Genomic DNA, 20,554 nt, shown 5'->3' on the forward strand with positions numbered 1-20,554 from the left:
ATGACCAGGGATATAATGAGCCGTGCACCTGTGTGACATTACATGACCAGGGATATAATGAGCCGTGCACCTGTGTGACATCACATGACCAGGGATATAATGAGCCGTGCACCTGTGTGACATTACATGACCAGGTATATAATGAGCCGTGCACCTGTGTGACATCACATGACCAGGGATATAATGAGCCGTGCACCTGTGTGACATTACATGACCAGGGATATAATGAGCTGTGCACCTGTTTGACATTACATGACCAGGGATATATAAGGACCTGTGCACCTGTGTGACATTACATCACCAGAGATATATAAGGAGCCATGCACCTGTGTGACATCACATGACCAGATTACTGTCCACAGGAAGTAAACAATGAAGCTTATTATAGAATTACATTAAGCAGAGAACTAGAAAACTGTGAGGAATTGATACATAAAGTATATTGGAAGATATGTATGACTTTTCATTGTACAAAGCAATAAAAATTATATGTTGGAATGGGACTATACCTTTAAGGGTCATTGGAAGGACAGGAGTAGGGAATCTATGGGCAGACTCTCCTGTGCGATAATATAGCACTACCTTACCATAATAGGGGGGGTCATCTCTGTTATGGGCCCCCTCTCTTCTATGTTACTACTGATACTTTGTATATTGTATTGTACAGTTGTTACAATGTATCAATATCCTTCTTTACAAAGTGGCAAAAAGGAAGTGTTTCTACTGTGACTAGTAACTTACTTCAATCAATCTAGAATGATCCCTAATAACAGGCTTATATGTGGGGTATATACTATGGGGGTATTATGGGGGTACACTTTAATTTAACCAGTAACCTTCTGGGTGTGAAGATTGGGATGTGGATAAAGATGTATTCAAAACATTAGGTCTCTGCAGAAGGGGTCTCTACTTTAACTTGAAGCAGCTGAACCTTAATGCAAATCCTGCACCAGCCCCCCACAATCCCCCCAACTATTATGTATCATTTTTAGGATTCGTTTCCTTATAAAGGTCATACAACCATTATTGACCCCAAAGGCTCCTGGACACCCTCTGCACCCCCTCAAGTTATTGCTCTGCCCCATTATCTCCTCTCACTCTTCTGCTCCCAGATTTGATATACAGGAGATCTCAGCACTGTCCTGTACTTGTCCATTATGTCCACTAGGTGGCAGCACATGCTGCATCCACTATAGGAATGTGACCGCATTACTTTACACATGCTTATAATTTATTCCTTTCATTTATATAGTGCACACAGATTACACAGCGCTGGGGGCTCACAATCTAATCAACCTACCAGTATGTTTTGGAGTGTGGGAGGAAACCTGAGGACCCGGAGGAAACCCACGCAAACACGGAGAGAACATACAAACTATTTGCAGATGTTGACCCTGGGTTCATGAACCCAGGACCCCAGCGCTGCAAGGCTGTAATGCTAACCACTGAGCCACCGTGCTGCCCATCCTGCAGTCTCCAGTTCCTCCCTATAGATGTTCAGCGCAGGGTCTTATAATCTGTCCCTGCGTCTTATCTGACCATGTATTATCTTGTTTTATCTAGATTAACCCTGTGAGTGCCATTGGTCAAGTCATAACATTGTAAAGTTCATTTTGGTGCTTCTGAGAAAGACGACGCCACAATCCTGGGGGCCGCTGACAACTTTCCTGATGCCAAAGTTCCTTACTGAAGGGGGCGCCACAGGTTTCCCTGCACTAAAAGCAACGACTCTCTATTATCACAGAAAACCCCTTGAAGGCTCCCCTGATCCAGCACTATGGACCCTAGTTTGTTTAAACTTCTCCAGATTATCTGTAATGTCCCCATTCCTGCGTACATGGAGATCACTGACTGGCCACAGGCTGCCCCCCCCCCCCCCCTTCATTGTAAAACTGTAGGGGCCCTTGACAGGAGTCCCAGAATTCCCCCATGACGGCCCTTGTCACAGCAGTCACAGGTTTACACCACTTCCGTATACAGAATGAAGGGCATGCCTCATGAGATATAGGGGAACCCCCCACTGTGGTCTCTCCCAGCACAGCGCCATGCACAGTATTGTGGCTCCACTTGGTTTTGCAGCTTACTGGTCTTACAACAGGCCATGTGATGGATAGACCTGGTGCCAGAGGCCTGGGGGCAGCTCCTTTGTCTCCTGTAACATCTGATCCTAGGACCCTACTGATCTGATGGCTATCCTATAAAAATGTCATCCATATTTTAATCTGGAAAAACCCCTTAAAGACTCCCATTCAAGTCCTTCTCATAGATGCGATGCTGCTTATCTGGTGTACCCTAACTCTTCCACCTGATAGAGGGGGTTGTTAGCCCCCCCTGGCATGTACCCTGCAAGCCCCCTGCCCCCTACGTCTGTCACATTATAGCACAAGATAATAATCATCTTTATTTATATAGCGCCATCAAATTCCACATCTTACCAGATCTTTTTAGGTTGTATTCCTTTAAGTATAACCAACAAACTAAATCTTCTCCCAATCACAGAAGGGAGACATCCCTAGATCACAGGCCCAGTGCTGGGAGTGGAATATTTGCCGAATGTAACTGGAGAGAACAATAGGAACCGTCCGGGAAAGAATGAAATATTTCCAGGGCGCCCGGGTAAACATCTGGCAGAGCTGCTGCTCCGGGCAAAGGGACAAAGAGAGGACAATGGAAATCAAGCAAGGTCCCAGTGTCACTGTTATAGTCTGATGTGGCGCCCACATGTGGCTGATGCAGGAATTGCAATAAACTTTTTCTGAAAGTATTAAAGGGGTTGTCCAAACTTTACAGAACATGGGACCTTCATCTAAAGACCTGACTGGTGATGAGGCTGTGGCTCCTGGTTGCATTTGTTTTCATCTCTACTATGGAAAGAGTATCTGCTGTGCATAGGCTACAAATGACTGAACTGGAAATATTCTTAAAGGGGTTGTCCAGAATTTGGAAAACTTGGCTGCATTGTATCAAAAAAACACCACCACACCTGTCAATGGCTTGTGACAGTAGACAAAGGAAATCTCCATTAAAGTTCCATATTTGCTATCCACAGTCTGAGCGATGGGGGTCCGACCACTGGGACCCTCACCTTCTATGATAATGAGGGGTCGCCTATGATCATTCTCTGGGAATTCCAAACAGAAGTGCACCTCTGTATCCAGCTTCCCCATAGAACTGAATGCAGTGTAGCCCCCCATTTATATGGGTGCATAGGACCCAGATAGGATGAGATGTTGGGGGGTCTCAGTGGATATTCCCCATCCTGAAGATAACTTATAGGTTTAGGAAGAACCTATTTAGGTCCCAGCCAAATGCTATAACTACATGATCAGTGGGGGTTTGACCTCTTGGGCCCCCACTAATCCTGAGAGTGAAGGGTACAAAAGGTGGTAACATCCCTGGAACCCTATAAGAGCCTTTCCCTGCAGCAGTGGACCCCCAAATTTCGAACGTGCAGGGAACTATAGCAGAGCTGGGTCACAGTTTCCCTACAGTGGCCAATATAGACACAGTACTCTGACAGTAGCCAATATAGTCACAGTACCCCCTGCAGTAGCTAAAATAGTCACAGTACCCCCTGCAGTAGCTAAAATAGTCACAGTACCCCCTGCAGTAGCTAAAATAGTCACAGTGTCCCCCGCAGTAACTAAAATAGTCACAATGCCCCCGCAGTAGCTAAAATAGTCACAGTGTCCCCCGCAGTAACTAAAATAGTCACAATGCCCCCGCAGTAGCTAAAATAGTCACAGTGCCCCAACAGTAGCTAAAATAGTCAGTGTCCCCCGCAGTAGCTAAAATAGTCACAGTGCCCCCCGCAGTAGCTAAAATAGTCACAGTGCCCCAACAGTAGCTAAAATAGTCCCAGTGCCCCAACAGTAGCTAAAATAGTCACAGTGCCCCAACAGTAGCTAAAATAGTCACAGTGCCCCAACAGTAGCTAAAATAGTCACAGTGCCCCAACAGTAGCTAAAATAGTCACAGTGCCCCAACAGTAGCTAAAATAGTCACAGTGCCCCAACAGTAGCTAAAATAGTCACAGTGCCCCAACAGTAGCTAAAATAGTCACAGTGCCCCAACAGTAGCTAAAATAGTCACAGTGCCCCAACAGTAGCTAAAATAGTTACAGTGCCCCAACAGTAGCTAAAATAGTCACAGTGCCCCAACAGTAGCTAAAATAGTCACAGTGCCCCAACAGTAGCTAAAATAGTCACAGTGCCCCAACAGTAGCTAAAATAGTCACAGTGCTCCAACAGTAGCTAAAATAGTCACAGTGCTCCAACAGTAGCTAAAATAGTCACAGTGCCCCAACAGTAGCTAAAATAGTCACAGTGCCCCAACAGTAGCTAAAATAGTACATAAAACCTGCAGCTCCTAGTTATCAGTATTAGTTGGGGATCCTAGAACTAAAGGCATATACTAGGACAAAGGCACCATGTTTAATATTCCCAGATATTTAAAGGGGTTCTCTACTACTACACTTACCCATTGATTAGTCTATGGGCCTGAGCAATGGAGGTTTGACCACTTTGACTACGAGCAAAAATGAGAATGGGGTCAAAGATCCTGCCCTGCTCTCCATTTATAGATAAAGCCCCCCTAAGCCCTGCCTATATCTTATGCAACTCCCTTTAAAAGGCTGAAAGCCGAAGCGCGGACCCTCCACCACCGGGTGTCCATCCAAACCTTTCACCTGACAGCACCCTGGTTAATAACTTACTCCTCAGTCCAAAGGTCTCTGCACGTCCTCTGCTCCATGTGGCCGTGGAGTCAGCCGCAGCTGCTGCGGGATTCTTCTGGTCAGTGACCAATGAGAAACTCGTGGGCAACAATCGCAAAAAGTTCTGCCACATTGTTACCAGATATTGAGAGGTGACATTTCCAAACAGGACTGAGACACCCCTGATAATATACAGGGTTATTATGGGGGCAATATAGATGATGTATTATAGGCCATTATAAATAATATATATGGTCCCTATAGCAATGTGAACACCCCCCCCCCCCCATTCATAATGAAAAAGTATATATATTGCAGAATTAGGATTCTGTAGGATTCTCAATTTATTATGGAGGCAATAGATATTATAACAGGGGGTCTCTATGACAGTAGTTTCAGAGCATCCACAGTGGTCAATATAAACACAGTACCCCCACAGTAGCTATTACAGTCCCAATGCTCCACGGTAGCCAATTTGGTTACAGTGACCCCCACAGTAGCACATATCGTTATAGTGCCCCCACAATAGCCAATATTGTCACATTACCCCAAAGGTAGTTAATAGTATCACATTAACCCCCTACAGCAGTTATTAGAGTGACCCCACAAAGACCAATATAGTCACCCTGCCCCCACAGAAGCCAAAATATAGTCATAGTACCCCGACAGTAGACAATATTATACCAGTGTTCCCACAGTAGCCAATGCATTCACTGTATCCTCAAGGCATCCAATATATTCAGAACATTCCCAAAGTAATCAATATATTCACAGCTCTCCAACAGTAGCCAATATAATCTCAGTATCCCCACAGTAGCCAATATAGTTACAGTGCCTGCACAGTATCCAATATAGTCACTGTACTCCCACAGTAGCCAATATTGTCACAATACCCCCACAGTAGCCAATATTACCAGTGTTCCCACAGTAGCCAATATTACCAGTGTTCCCACAGTAGCCAATATTACCAGTGTTCCCACAGTAGCCAATATTACCAGTGTTCCCACAGTAGCCAATATTACCAGTGTTCCCACAGTAGCCAATGTGTTCACTGTGCCCTCACAGTATCAAATATAGTCAGATCATTCCCACAGTAATCAATATATTCACATCTGTCCAACAGTAGCCAATATAATCTCAGTACCCCACAGCAGCCAATATTGTCACAGAGATCCCACAGTAGCTAAAATCTAGTCACAGTAGTCCCACAAGTCAATGCAGTCAAAATACCCCAAGAGCAACCAATATATCAACAGTAGCCAATATGATGACACTATTCCCACAGCAGCCAATGCAGTCACATTACACCAAAAGTAGTCAATATAGTAACATCACCCCAATTGTAGCCAAAATGTAGTCACAGTGCTCCTAAAGCTAAAATATAGTCACAAAATCCACACTGTAGCCAATATAGTCACAGAACCCCCATCGGTAGAATACTCAGTGCCCCCACAGTCACCAATACAGTGAAAATGGCATACAGTATCCAATATAGTCATAGTACTCCCACAGTAGCCAATATAGTCACAGTTTCCCCACCGAAGCCAATTAAGTCACTGTAGATCCAATAGTCACAATATCCATTAGTCACTATGCCCTCAAATTATCCAATACAGTCACAGCATTCCCACAGCAGCAAATATATTTACAGTACCCCAACAGTAGCTACTATAATCACAGTATCCCCACAGTAGCCAATATGGTCATAGCCCATCCAGTTACAGTACACATAACAGTAGCCAATATGGTTATAGCCCATCCAGTTACAGTACCCATAACAGTAGCCAATAAAATCACAGTGCCATGTCAAAAGCCAATATAATTACAGGGTTTCCACAGAAGCCAATACAGTCACAGAACACAGTGTTACAGTGCTCCAACAGTAGCCAATATAATCAGATTCACAGTACATCCAGTAGACAATATAGTCATTGTAGACCCAATGTAGTCACTGTGCGCTAACAGTATCCAATACAGTCACAGCACACCCACAGTATCCAATACAGTTACAGTATTCCCACAGTAGCCAATATAGTTACAGTGCCCCCAAAGTAGCCAATATAGTCAGATTACATCAACAGTAGTTAATACAATCACATTACCCGAACAGAAGTTAATAGTTAAAGTGACCCCACAATAACCAAAACAATCACAGTGCCCCCACAGAAACCAAAATATAGTCACAGTACACAATATTGTACTAGTGTTCCCACAGTAGTCAATATGTCAATACGGTCAGAGTCCCCACATAATAGCCAATATAGCCACTGTGCCCTCACAGAATCTAATTCAGTCACAGTACTCCCATAGTCGCCAATTTAGTCACAGTTTCCCCACAGTAGCCAATATATTCAGAATGGTCAATAGCCAATAGTGCCTTCACAGTATCCAATATAGTCACAACATTCCCACAGTAATCAATATATTCTCAGCACTCCAACAGTAGCCAATAGTGCCTTCACAGTATCCAATGTAGTCACAGTACTCCCGCAGTAACCAATACTGTTACAGTGACCCCACATTAGCCAAAATATAGTCACTCTATGCCCACAAAGGTCAATTAGTCAAAATAGCTAATATAATCACAGCGCCCCCCACAGTAGCCAGAACACTCAGTGCCCCCACAGTAGCCAGAACGCTCAGCGCCCCCCACAGTAGCCAGAACGCTCAGCGCCCCCCACAGTAGCCAGAACGCTCAGCGCCCCCCACAGTAGCCAGAACGCTCAGCGCCCCCCCACAGTAGCCAGAACGCTCAGCGCCCCCCCACAGTAGCCAGAACGCTCAGCGCCCCCCACAGTAGCCAGAACGCTCAGCGCCCCCCACAGTAGCCAGAACGCTCAGCGCCCCCCACAGTAGCCAGAACGCTCAGCGCCCCCACAGTAGCCAGAACGCTCAGCGCCCCCCACAGTAGCCAGAACGCTCAGCGCCCCCCACAGTAGCCAGAACGCTCAGCGCCCCCCACAGTAGCCAGAACGCTCAGCGCCCCCCACAGTAGCCAGAACGCTCAGCGCCCCCCACAGTAGCCAGAACGCTCAGCGCCCCCCACAGTAGCCAGAACGCTCAGCGCCCCCCACAGTAGCTAGAATACTCAGCGCCCCCACAGTAGTCAAAATACAGACACCAATATAGTCTGTGTCCCCACACACCATAGTGCCACCCAAAAAGCCTATACAGTCACAGCCCCCACAACAGTAGCCAATACAGTCAGAGTCACAGTACATCCAGTAGCCACTAGTCGCAGTCTCTCCAGTAGGTTGTCACATTGACCCACGGTAGAAAATAAATTCCATAACACTGCTCCCTATGTAACCCGTGTAACACAGCAGGCGGCCGTGCAGGGGCTATAGCTAGTATCAATGCAGGTGTCCCGGCAGGCGTTGTCGGGTCGGGGAGCAGCATGCTAGAGGTTAATGCACGGTGGTCCGGCTGCGTAGTCGGGGATTGGTCGGTGCCGGGGGTCCGGCTGTGTAGTCGGGGGTTGGTCGGTGCCGGGGGGTCTGGCTGTGTAGCCGGGGGTTGGTCGGTGCCGGGGGGTCCGCCTGTGTATCCGGGGGTTGGTCGGTGCCGGGGGGTCCGCCTGTGTAGTCGGGGGTTGGTCGGTGCCGGGGGGTCCGCCTGTGTAGTCGGGGGTTGGTCGGTGCCGGGGGGTCCGCCTGTGTAGTCGGGGGTTGGTCGGTGCCGGGGGGTCCGCCTGTGTAGTCGGGGGTTGGTCGGTGCCGGGGGGTCCGGCTGTGTAGTCGGGGGTTGGTCGGTGCCGGGGGGTCCGGCTCTGCCCCGGTTCTTCCTCCGTCCCCCGTCATTTCCTGTGAGAAGATGGTGGTCACAGCTGGCAGCAGCAGCAGCGGCGGCGGCAGTGGCGGAGGGGAGAGGAGGAGCCGGCAGCGCTGAGGGCACAGCCCGCACACCTCACCCGGAGGGGACCCCCCGCCGCCCCGGGGACCCCCAGCCCGGAGGCGCCCGGAGAGGTGAGCTTCCCCGCACTAGCCAATGTGGCGACTGGCCCAGCGGGCGACTGCGTGGCGGACAGCGGGACCCAGGGGCTCCGACACCCGCGGAGTGCACGCCCGGCACTGACAGCACACATGGGGGTGTCCCGGGGGTCGGGGGTCCCTGAGTACAGGTATCCGCGGGAGCGCGCATCGCCTCTCACTACTGCGCGCCCCCGACACTGTCCTGACACTCAGTACATTGTAGGGCCCCGCCTATTTCCTGCGAGTGACGGGAGCGGGGGCCAATTGCACAGGGAGAGGCGGAGTCGTAGCTGAAGTCAAGTTTACGGCGGTGGGAGGGGCTGTAGTAGGAAGGGCGTGGCTATAGGCCAGGTGGGCTGAGGGAGCAGCCCGAGAGAAGAAGAAGAAGAAGAAGAGGCCCCGTGAGGTCAGAGAGCAGCAGAGTCCAAGTACAGAGACAGACACATCCGGTGCCGAGCCCCACACACACGACATATACACCCTGTATACTACTAGTACTGTATATACACCCCGTGTACTAGTACTGTATATATACACCCTGTATACTACTAGTACTGTATATACACCCTGTATACTAGTGCTGTATTGTAGAAAAGACCAGCGCTTCAGAAGAGTATTCCAGTAAAAATAATAGTTCCTTTATTCGTACCTCTTTAAAAGCATATGTAGTGGCAGAGTGCACAACACAATGGAAACACAGGGTAAATACTAGTGCTGTATATATACACCTTGTGCACTAGTGCTGTATATACACCCTGTATACTACTAGTACTGTATGTACACCCTGTATACTACTAGTACTGTATATACACCCTGTATACTACTAGTACTGTATATACACCCTGTATACTACTAGTACTGTATGTACACCCTGTATACTACTAGTACTGTATATACACCCTGTATACTACTAGTACTGTATATACACCCTGTATACTAGTGCTGTATTGTAGAAAAGACCAGCGCTTCAGAAGAGTATTCCAGTAAAAATAATAGTTCCTTTATTCGTACCTCTTTAAAAGCATATGTAGTGGCAGAGTGCACAACACAATGGAAACACAGGGTAAATACTAGTGCTGTATATATACACCTTGTGCACTAGTGCTGTATATACACCCTGTATACTACTAGTACTGTATATACACCCTGTATACTACTAGTACTGTATATACACCCTGTATACTAGTACTGTATATACACCTTGTGCACTAGTGCTGTATATACACCCTGTATACTACTAGTACTGTATGTACACCCTGTATACTACTAGTACTGTATATACACCCTGTATACTACTAGTACTGTATATACACCCTGTATACTAGCACTGTATATGTACACCCTGTGTACTAGTACTGTATATATATATATATATATATATATACACCCTGTGTACTAGTACTGTATATGTATACCCTGTGTACTAGTACTGTATATATATATATATATATATATATATATATATATATATATACACCCTGTGTACTAGTACTGTATATGTACACCCTGTGTACTAGTACTGTATATGTATACCCTGTGTACTAGTACTGTATATGTATACCCTGTGTACTAGTACTGTATATACACCCTGTGTACTACTACTGTATATATACACCCTGTATACTAGTGCTGTATATATACACCCTGTATACTAGTGCTGTATATACACCCTGTATACTAGTACTGTATATACACCCTGTATACTACTAGTACTGTATATACACCCAGTATACTAGCACTGTATATGTACACCCTGTGTACTAGTACTGTATATATATATACCCTGTGTACTAGCACTGTATATATACACTGTATACTAGTGCTGTATGTATACACCTTGTGCACTAGTGCTGTATGTATACACCTTGTGCACTAGTGCTGTATATATACACCCTGTGTACTAGTACTGTATATATACATCCTGTGTACTAGTACTGTATATATACACCCTGTGTACTAGCACTGTATGTATACACCCTGTGTACTAGTGCTGTATATACACCTTGTGCACTAGTGCTGTATATATACACCTTGTGCACTAGTGCTGTATATATACACCTTGTGCACTAGTGCTGTATATATACACCTTGTGCACTAGTGCTGTATATATACACCTTGTGCACTAGTGCTGTATATATACACCGTGTACTACTAATACTGTGTATATATACACCCTGTGTACTAGTGCTGTGTATATATATATATATATATATATATATATATATATATATATATATACACTGTGTACTAGTACTGTATATATACACTGTGTACTAGTACTGTATATATACACTGTGTACTAGTACTGTATATACACCCTGTGTACTAGTACTGTATATACACCCTGTGTACTAGTACTGTATATACACCCTTTGTACTAGTACTGTATATACACCCTGTGTACTAGTACTGTATATATACACACCCTGTGTACTAGTACTGTATGTATACACCCTGTGTACTAGTACTGTATATATACACCCTGTGTACTAGTACTGTATATATACACCCTGTGTACTACTACTGTGTATATATACACCCTGTGTACTAGTACTGTATATATACACCCTGTGTACTAGTGCTTTGTATATATACACCTTGTGCACTAGTGCTGTATATATACACCCTGTGTACTACTAATACTGTGTATATACACCCTGTGTACTAGTAGTACTGTATATATACACCCTGTGTACTAGTACTGTATATATACACCCTGTGTACTAATACTGTATATATATATATACCCTGTGTACTAGTACTGTATGTATACACCCTGTGTACTAGTACTGTATATATACACCCTGTGTACTAGTGCTTTGTATATATACACCTTGTGCACTAGTGCTGTATATATACACCCTGTGTACTACTAATACTGTATATATACACCCTGTGTACTAGTAGTACTGTATATATACACCCTGTGTACTAGTACTGTATATATACACCCTGTGTACTAATACTGTATATATATATATACCCTGTGTACTAGTACTGTATGTATACACCCTGTGTACTAGTACTGTGTATATACACCCTGTGTACTAGTACAGTATATACACCCTGTGTACTAGTACTGTATATACACCCTGTGTACTAGTACTGTATATATACACCCTGTGTACTAGTAGTACTGTATATCCACCCTGTGTACTAGTAGTACTGTATATATACACCCTGTGTACTAGTACTGTATATATGCACCCTGTGTACTAGTACTGTATATACACCCTGTGTACTAGTACTGTGTATATATATATATATATATATATATATATATATCTCTCTTGTGTACTGCTACTAGTACTGTATACACACATCCTGTGTACTACTACTATCACCGTGTATATACTCACCCTGTGTACTAGTGCTGTATATATACACCCTTTATACTGTATATACAACCTGTTCATCACTGTACAGTATATAGCTGTATATACATCCCCCATATGTACTTTGGCAGTATGTAGCTGTATATATCATCCTCCTGTACTCACACTGTATATATGTGCAACTATTTCGCCCCATGTAGTATAAAGGATGAAGCTGTGGTAGAAGTGTGGGCAGTGGCCGTGTACCATATACACATTATATACTGTATATACTACATGTAGTTTGTGTTGGGGAAGTGGCTTCTCTTGTGAAATGACAACTTACCTGCTTCCTGAGATCAGCGCTGCCCCATATCCTGAGAGAGGGGGATGTATTGGATTTAGCGCTGGCTGATATTTTAGGGGACTCGTGCCCAGACAGTGACACCTACATATATATAATACATGCACAGCCATAGACATAGGCTTCTTACTGCATTGTAGGGGAGGGGGGTACACGGACCCCCACCCCTTAAGAATTGAGGCTGTCTTCTGTATTACATAGATCCTCTATAGGGAACCCTTCTAGTTATTAGGGAGGCGTTAGATTTAACTCTGCAACCATGAAATGTCCCATAAACTTCATGATTGATGCAAAGTCATTCCAGGACAGGAAGTGCAACATTGTATCCACTTATAGATACATAGTACAAAGTGATGGATCCCCAGCAGCACAGAGTATTAGAGGAGAGACGGGGGGAAACTATAGTGACCCCAGCAGCACAGAGTATTACAGGAGAGATGGGGGGAAACTTCATAGTGACCCCAGCAGCACAGAGTATTACAGGAGAGACAGAGGGGAAACTTCATAGTGACCCCAGCAGCACAGAGTATTACAGGAGAGATGGGGGGAAACTTCATAGTGACCCCAGCAGCACAGAGTATTACAGGAGAGACAGAGGGGAAACTTCATAGTGACCCCAGCAGCACAGAGTATTACAGGAGAGACAGGGGGAAACTTCATAGTGACCCCAGCAGCACAGAGTATTACAGGAGAGGCAGAGGGGAAACTTCATAGTGACCCCAGCAGCACAGAGTATTACAGCAGAGACAGAGGGGAAACTTCATAGTGACCCCAGCAGCACAGAGTATTACAGGAGAGACAGAGGGGAAACTTCATAGTGACCCCAGCAGCACAGAGTATTACAGGAGAGACAGGGGGAAACTTCATAGTGACCCCAGCAGCACAGAGTATTACAGGAGAGGCAGAGGGGAAACTTCATAGTGACCCCAGCAGCACAGAGTATTACAGGAGAGACAGAGGGGAAACTTCATAGTGACCCCAGCAGCACAGAGTATTACAGGAGAGACAGGGGGAAACTTCATAGTGACCCCAGCAGTACAGAGTATTACAGGAGAGACAGAGGGGAAACTTCATAGTGACCCCAGCAGCACAGAGTATTACAGGAGAGACAGAGGGGAAACTTCATAGTGACCCCAGCAGCACAGAGTATTACAGGAGAGACAGAGGGGAAACTTCATAGTGACCCAACAGCACAGAGTATTACAGGAGAGACAGAGGGGAAACCTCATAGTGACCCCAGCAGCACAGAGTATTACAGGAGAGACAGGGGGGAAACTTCATAGTGACCCCAGCAGCACAGAGTATTACAGGAGAGAGCAGGGGGGAAACTTCATAGTGACCCCAGCAGCACAGAGTATTACAGGAGAGACAGAGGGGAAACTTCATAGTGACCCCAGCAGCACAGAGTATTACAGGAGAGACAGAGGGGAAACTTCATAATGACCCCAGCAGCACAGAGTATTACAGGAGAGACAGAGGGGAAACTTCATAGTGACCCCAGCAGCACAGAGTATTACAGGAGAGACAGAGGGGAAACTTCATAGTGACCCCAGCAGCACAGAGTATTACAGGAGAGACAGAGGGGAAACTTCATAATGACCCCAGCAGCACAGAGTATTACAGGAGAGACAGAGGGGAAACTTCATAGTGACCCCAGCAGCACAGAGTATTACAGGAGAGACAGGGGTGAAACTTCATAGTGACCCCAGCAGCACAGAGTATTACAGGAGAGACAGGGGGGAAACTTCATAGTGACCCCAGCAGCACAGAGTATTACAGGAGAGACAGAGGGGAAACTTCATAATGACCCCAGCAGCACAGAGTATTACAGGAGAGACAGAGGGGAAACTTCATAATGACCCCAGCAGCACAGAGTATTACAGGAGACAGCAGAGGAGAAACTTCATAGTGACCCCAGCAGCACAGAGTATTACAGGAGAGACAGGGGGAAGCTTCATAGTGACCCCAGCAGCACAGAGTATTACAGGAGAGACAGAGGGGAAACTTTATAGTGACCCCAGCAGTACAGAGTATTACAGGAGAGAACAGAGGGGAAACTTCATAGTGACCCCAGCAGTACAGAGTATTACAGGAGAGAACAGAGGGGAAACTTCATAGTGACCCCAGCAGCACAGAGTATTACAGGAGAGACAGAGGGGAAACTACATAGTGACCCCAGCAGCACAGAGTATTACAGGAGAGACAGAGGGGAAACTACATAGTGACCCCAGCAGCACAGAGTATTACAGGAGAGACTGGGGGGGGGGGGAACTTCATAGTGACCCCAGCAGCACAGAGTATTACAGGAGAGGGCAGGGGGGAAACTTCATAGTGACCACAGCAGCACAGAGTATTACAGGAGAGACAGAGGGGAAACTTCATAGTGACCCCAGCAGCACAGAGTATTACAGGAGAGACAGAGAGGAAACTTCATAGTGACCCCAGCAGCACAGAGTATTACAGGAGAGACAGGGGGGAAACTTCATAGTGACCCCAGCAGCACAGAGTATTACAGGAGAGACAGGGGGGAAACTTCATAGTGACCCCAGCAGCACAGAGTATTACAGGAGAGACAGGGGGGAAACTTCATAGTGACCCCAGCAGCACAGAGTATTACAGGAGAGGCAGAGGGGAAACTACATAATGACCCCAGCAGCACAGAGTATTACAGGAGACAGCAGAGGAGAAACTTCATAGTGACCCCAGCAGCACAGAGTATTACAGGAAAGAGCAGAGAGGAAACTTCATAGTGACCCCAGCAGCACAGAGTATTACAGGAGAGACAGAGGGGAAACTTCATAATGACCCCAGCAGCACAGAGTATTACAGGAGACAGCAGAGGAGAAACTTCATAGTGACCCCAGCAGCACAGAGTATTACAGGAGAGACAGGGGGGAAGCTTCATAGTGACCCCAGCAGCACAGAGTATTACAGGAGAGACAGAGGGGAAACTTTATAGTGACCCCAGCAGCACAGAGTATTACAGGAGAGACAGAGGGGAAACTTCATAGTGACCCCAGCAGCACAGAGTATTACAGGAGAGCCAGGGGGAAACTTCATAGTGACCCCAGCAGTACAGAGTATTACAGGAGAGAACAGAGGGGAAACTTCATAGTGACCCCAGCAGCACAGAGTATTACAGGAGAGACAGAGGGGAAACTACATAGTGACCCCAGCAGCACAGAGTATTACAGGAGAGAGCAGAGGGGAAACTTCATAGTGACCCCAGCAGCACAGAGTATTACAGGAGAGACAGAGGAGAAACTTCATAGTGACCCCAGCAGCACAGAGTATTACAGGAGAGAGCAGAGGAGAAACTTCATAGTGACCCCAGCAGCACAGAGTATTACAGGAGAGACAGGGGGGAAACTTCATAGTGACCCCAGCAGCACAGAGTATTACAGGAGAGACAGGGGGAAACTTCATAGTGACCCCAGCAGTACAGAGTATTACAGGAGAGACAGGGGGGAAACCTCATAGTGACCCCAGCAGCACAGAGTATTACAGGAGAGACAGGGGGAAACTTCATAGTGACCCCAGCAGCACAGAGTATTACAGGAGAGAACAGAGGGGAAACTTCATAGTGACCCCAGAAGCACAGAGTATTACAGGAGAGACGGGGGGAAACTTCATAGTGACCCCAGCAGCACAGAGTATTACAGGAGAGACAGGGGGGAAACTACATAGTGACCCCAGCAGCACAGAGTATTACAGGAGAGAACAGAGGGGAAACTTCATAGTGACCCCAGCAGCACAGAGTATTACAGGAGAGAACAGAGGGGAAACTTCATAGTGACCCCAGCAGCACAGAGTATTACAGGAGAGACAGAGGGGAAACTACATAGTGACCCCAGCAGCACAGAGTATTACAGGAGAGACAGGGGGGAAACTTCATAGTGACCCCAGCAGCACAGAGTATTACAGGAGAGACAGGGGGGAAGCTTCATAGTGACCCCAGCAGCACAGAGTATTACAGGAGAGGGCAGGGGGGAAACTTCATAGTGACCCCAGCAGCACAGAGTATTACAGGAGAGACAGAGGGGAAACTTCATAGTGACCCCAGCAGCACAGAGTATTACAGGAGAGACAGGGGGGAAACTTCATAGTGACCCCAGCAGCACAGAGTATTACAGGAAAGAGCAGAGAGGAAACTTCATAGTGACCCCAGCAGCACAGAGTATTACAGGAGAGACAGGGGGAAACTTCATAGTGACCCCAGCAGCACAGAGTATTACAGGAGAGACAGAGGGGAAACTTCATAGTGACCCCAGCAGCACAGAGTATTACAGGAGAGAGCAGAGGGGAAACTTCATAGTGACCCCAGCAGCACAGAGTATTACAGGAGAGACAGAGGGGAAACTTCATAGTGACCCCTGCAGCACAGAGTATTACAGGAGAGACAGGGGGGAAACTTCATAGTGACCCCAGCAGCACAGAGTATTACAGGAGAGACAGGGGGGAAACTTCATAGTGACCCCAGCAGCACAGAGTATTACAGGAGAGACAGGGGGGAAACCTCATAGTGACCCCAGCAGCACAGAGTATTACAGGAGAGACAGAGGGGAAACTTCATAGTGACCCCAGCAGCACAGAGTATTACAGGAGAGACAGAGGGGAAACTTCATAGTGACCCCAGCAGCACAGAGTATTACAGGAGAGACAGAGGGGAAACTTCATAGTGACCCCAGCAGCACAGAGTATTACAGGAGAGGCAGAGGGGGAAACTTCATAGTGACCCCAGCAGCACTGAGTATTACAGGAGAGACAGGGGGGAAACTTCATAGTGACCCCAGCAGCACAGAGTATTACAGGAGAGACAGGGGGGGAAACTTCATAGTGACCCCAGCAGCACAGAGTATTACAGGAGAGACAGGGAGGAAACTTCATAGTGACCCCAGCAGCACAAAGTATTACAGGAGAGACAGAGGGGAAACTTCATAGTGACCCCAGCAGCACAGAGTATTACAGGAGAGACAGAGGGGAAACTTCATAGTGACCCCAGCAGCACAGAGTATTACAGGAGAGACAGAGGGGAAACTTCATAGTGACCCCAGCAGCACAGAGTATTACAGGAGAGACAGAGGGGAAACTTCATAGTGACCCCAGCAGCACAGAGTATTACAGGAGAGACAGAGGGGAAACTTCATAGTGACCCCAGCAGCACAGAGTATTACAGGAGAGACAGGGGGGAAACTTCATAGTGACCCCAGCAGCACAGAGTATTACAGGAGAGACAGAGGGGAAACTTCATAGTGACCCCAGCAGCACAGAGTATTACAGGAGAGACAGGGGGGAAACGTCATAGTGACCCCAGCAGCACAGAGTATTACAGGAGAGACAGAGGGGAAACTTCATAGTGACCCCAGCAGCACAGAGTATTACAGGAGAGACAGAGGGGAAACTTCATAGTGACCCCAGCAGCACAGAGTATTACAGGAGAGACAGAGGGGAAACTACATAATGACCCCAGCAGTACAGAGTATTACAGGAGAGACGGAGGGGAAACTTCATAGTGACCCCAGCAGCACAGAGTATTACAGGAGAGACAGAGGGGAAACTTCATAGTGACCCCAGCAGCACAGAGTATTACAGGAGACAGCAGAGGAGAAACTTCATAGTGACCCCAGCAGCACAGAGTATTACAGGAGAGAGCAGAGGGGAAACTTCATAGTGACCCCAGCAGCACAGAGTATTACAGGAGAGACAGTGGGGAAACTTCATAGTGACCCCAGCAGCACAGAGTATTACAGGAGAGACAGAGGGGAAACTTCATAGTGACCCCAGCAGCACAGAGTATTACAGGAGAGACGGGGGGAAACTTCATAGTGACCCCAGCAGCACAGAGTATTACAGGAGAGACAGGGGGGAAACTTCATAGTGACCCCAGCAGCACAGAGTATTACAGGAGAGACAGGGGTGAAACTTCATAGTGACCCCAGCAGCACAGAGTATTACAGGAGAGACAGGGAGGAAACTTCATAGTGACCCCAGCAGCACAGAGTATTACAGGAGAGACAGAGGGGAAACTTCATAGTGACCCCAGCAGCACAGAGTATTACAGGAAAGAGCAGAGAGGAAACTTCATAGTGACCCCAGCAGCACAGAGTATTACAGGAGAGACAGGGGGGAAACTTCATAGTGACCCCAGCAGCACAGAGTATTACAGGAGAGACAGGGGTGAAACTTCATAGTGACCCCAGCAGCACAGAGTATTACAGGAGAGACAGGGGGGAAACTTCATAGTGACCCCAGCAGCACAGAGTATTACAGGAAAGAGCAGAGAGGAAACTTCATAGTGACCCCAGCAGCACAGAGTATTACAGGAGAGACAGGGGGGAAACTTCATAGTGACCCCAGCAGCACAGAGTATTACAGGAGAGACAGGGGTGAAACTTCATAGTGACCCCAGCAGCACAGAGTATTACAGGAGAGACAGGGGGGAAACTTCATAGTGACCCCAGCAGCACAGAGTATTACAGGAGAGACAGAGGGGAAACTTCATAGTGACCCCAGCAGCACAGAGTATTACAGGAGAGAGCAGAGGGGAAACTTCATAGTGACCCCAGCAGCACAGAGTATTACAGGAGAGACAGGGGGGAAACTTCATAGTGACCCCAGCAGCACAGAGTATTACAGGAGAGACAGGGGGGAAACTTCATAGTGACCCCAGCAGCACAGAGTATTACAGGAGAGAGCAGAGGGGAAACTTCATAGTGACCCCAGCAGCACAGAGTATTACAGGAGAGACAGGGGGGAAACTTCATAGTGACCCCAGCAGCACAGAGTATTACAGGAGAGACAGGGGGGAAACTTCATAGTGACCCCAGCAGTACAGAGTATTACAGGAGAGACAGAGGGGAAACTACATAATGACCCCAGCAGCACAGAGTATTACAGGAGAGACAGAGGGGAAACTACATAATGACCCCAGCAGCACAGAGTATTACAGGAGAGACAGGGGGGAAACTTCATAGTGACCCCAGCAGCACAGAGTATTACAGGAGAGACAGAGGGGAAACTTCATAGTGACCCCAGCAGTACAGAGTATTACAGGAGAGACGGAGGGGAAACTTCATAGTGACCCCAGCAGCACAGAGTATTACAGGAGAGACAGAGGGGAAACTACATAATGACCCCAGCAGCACAGAGTATTACAGGAGAGGCAGAGGGGAAACCTCATAGTGACCCCAGCAGCACAGAGTATTACAGGAGAGACAGAGGGGAAACTACATAGTGACCCCAGCAGCACAGAGTATTACAGGAGAGGCAGAGGGGAAACTTCATAGTGACCCCAGCAGCACAGAGTATTACAGGAGAGACAGAGGGGAAACTACATAATGACCCCAGCAGCACAGAGTATTACAGGAGAGGCAGAGGGGAAACCTCATAGTGACCCCAGCAGCACAGAGTATTACAGGAGAGACAGAGGGGAAACTACATAATGACCCCAGCAGCACAGAGTATTACAGGAGAGGCAGAGGGGAAACCTCATAGTGACCCCAGCAGCACAGAGTATTACAGGAGAGACAGAGGGGAAACCTCATAGTGACCCCAGCAGCACAGAGTATTACAGGAGAGACAGGGGGGAAACCTCATAGTGACCCCAGCAGTACAGAGTATTACAGGAGAGACAGAGGGGAAACTTCATAGTGACCCCAGCAGCACAGAGTATTACAGGAGAGACAATGGGGAAACCTCATAGTGACCCCAGCAGCACAGAGTATTACAGGAGAGGCAGAGGGGAAACCTCAGAGTGACCCCAGCAGCACAGAGTATTACAGGAGAGACAGAGGGGAAACTTCATAGTGACCCCAGCAGCACAGAGTATTACAGGAGAGACAGGGGGGAAACTTCATAGTGACCCCAGCAGCACAGAGTATTACAGGAGAGACAGGGGGGAAACTTCATAGTGACCCCAGCAGCACAGAGTATTACAGGAGAGACAGAGGGGAAACTTCATAGTGACCCCAGCAGCACAGAGTATTACAGGAGGGACAGGGGGGAAACTTCATAGTGACCCCAGCAGCACAGAGTATTACAGGAGAGACAGTGGGGAAACTTCATAGTGACCCCAGCAGTACAGAGTATTACAGGAGAGACAGAGGGGAAACTACATAATGACCCCAGCAGCACAGAGTATTACAGGAGAGGCAGAGGGGAAACTTCATAGTGACCCCAGCAGCACAGAGTA

General features: G+C 47.2%; 1 protein-coding gene across 3 annotated transcripts in view; it reads left to right on the forward strand.

Moving 5' to 3' along the window:
- The first annotated feature begins 8,492 nt into the window (after positions 1-8,492).
- Positions 8,493-20,554, forward strand: part of PRDM11 (PR/SET domain 11) — a 37,074-nt gene continuing 25,012 nt past the window's right edge. The window contains exon 1 of one of the 3 annotated variants that reach the window (XM_072119017.1): positions 8,493-8,679. The gene's annotated coding sequence lies outside the window, so the exon portion shown is untranslated. Of the gene's footprint in view, positions 8,680-8,988; positions 9,092-20,554 lie in introns of those variants that run through there. The other 2 variants (XM_072119019.1, XM_072119018.1) reach the window with 2 other exon arrangements.

Source organism: Engystomops pustulosus, chromosome 7 (genome assembly GCF_040894005.1).
Source record: "Engystomops pustulosus chromosome 7, aEngPut4.maternal, whole genome shotgun sequence".
Lineage (NCBI taxonomy): Eukaryota > Metazoa > Chordata > Amphibia > Anura > Leptodactylidae > Engystomops > Engystomops pustulosus.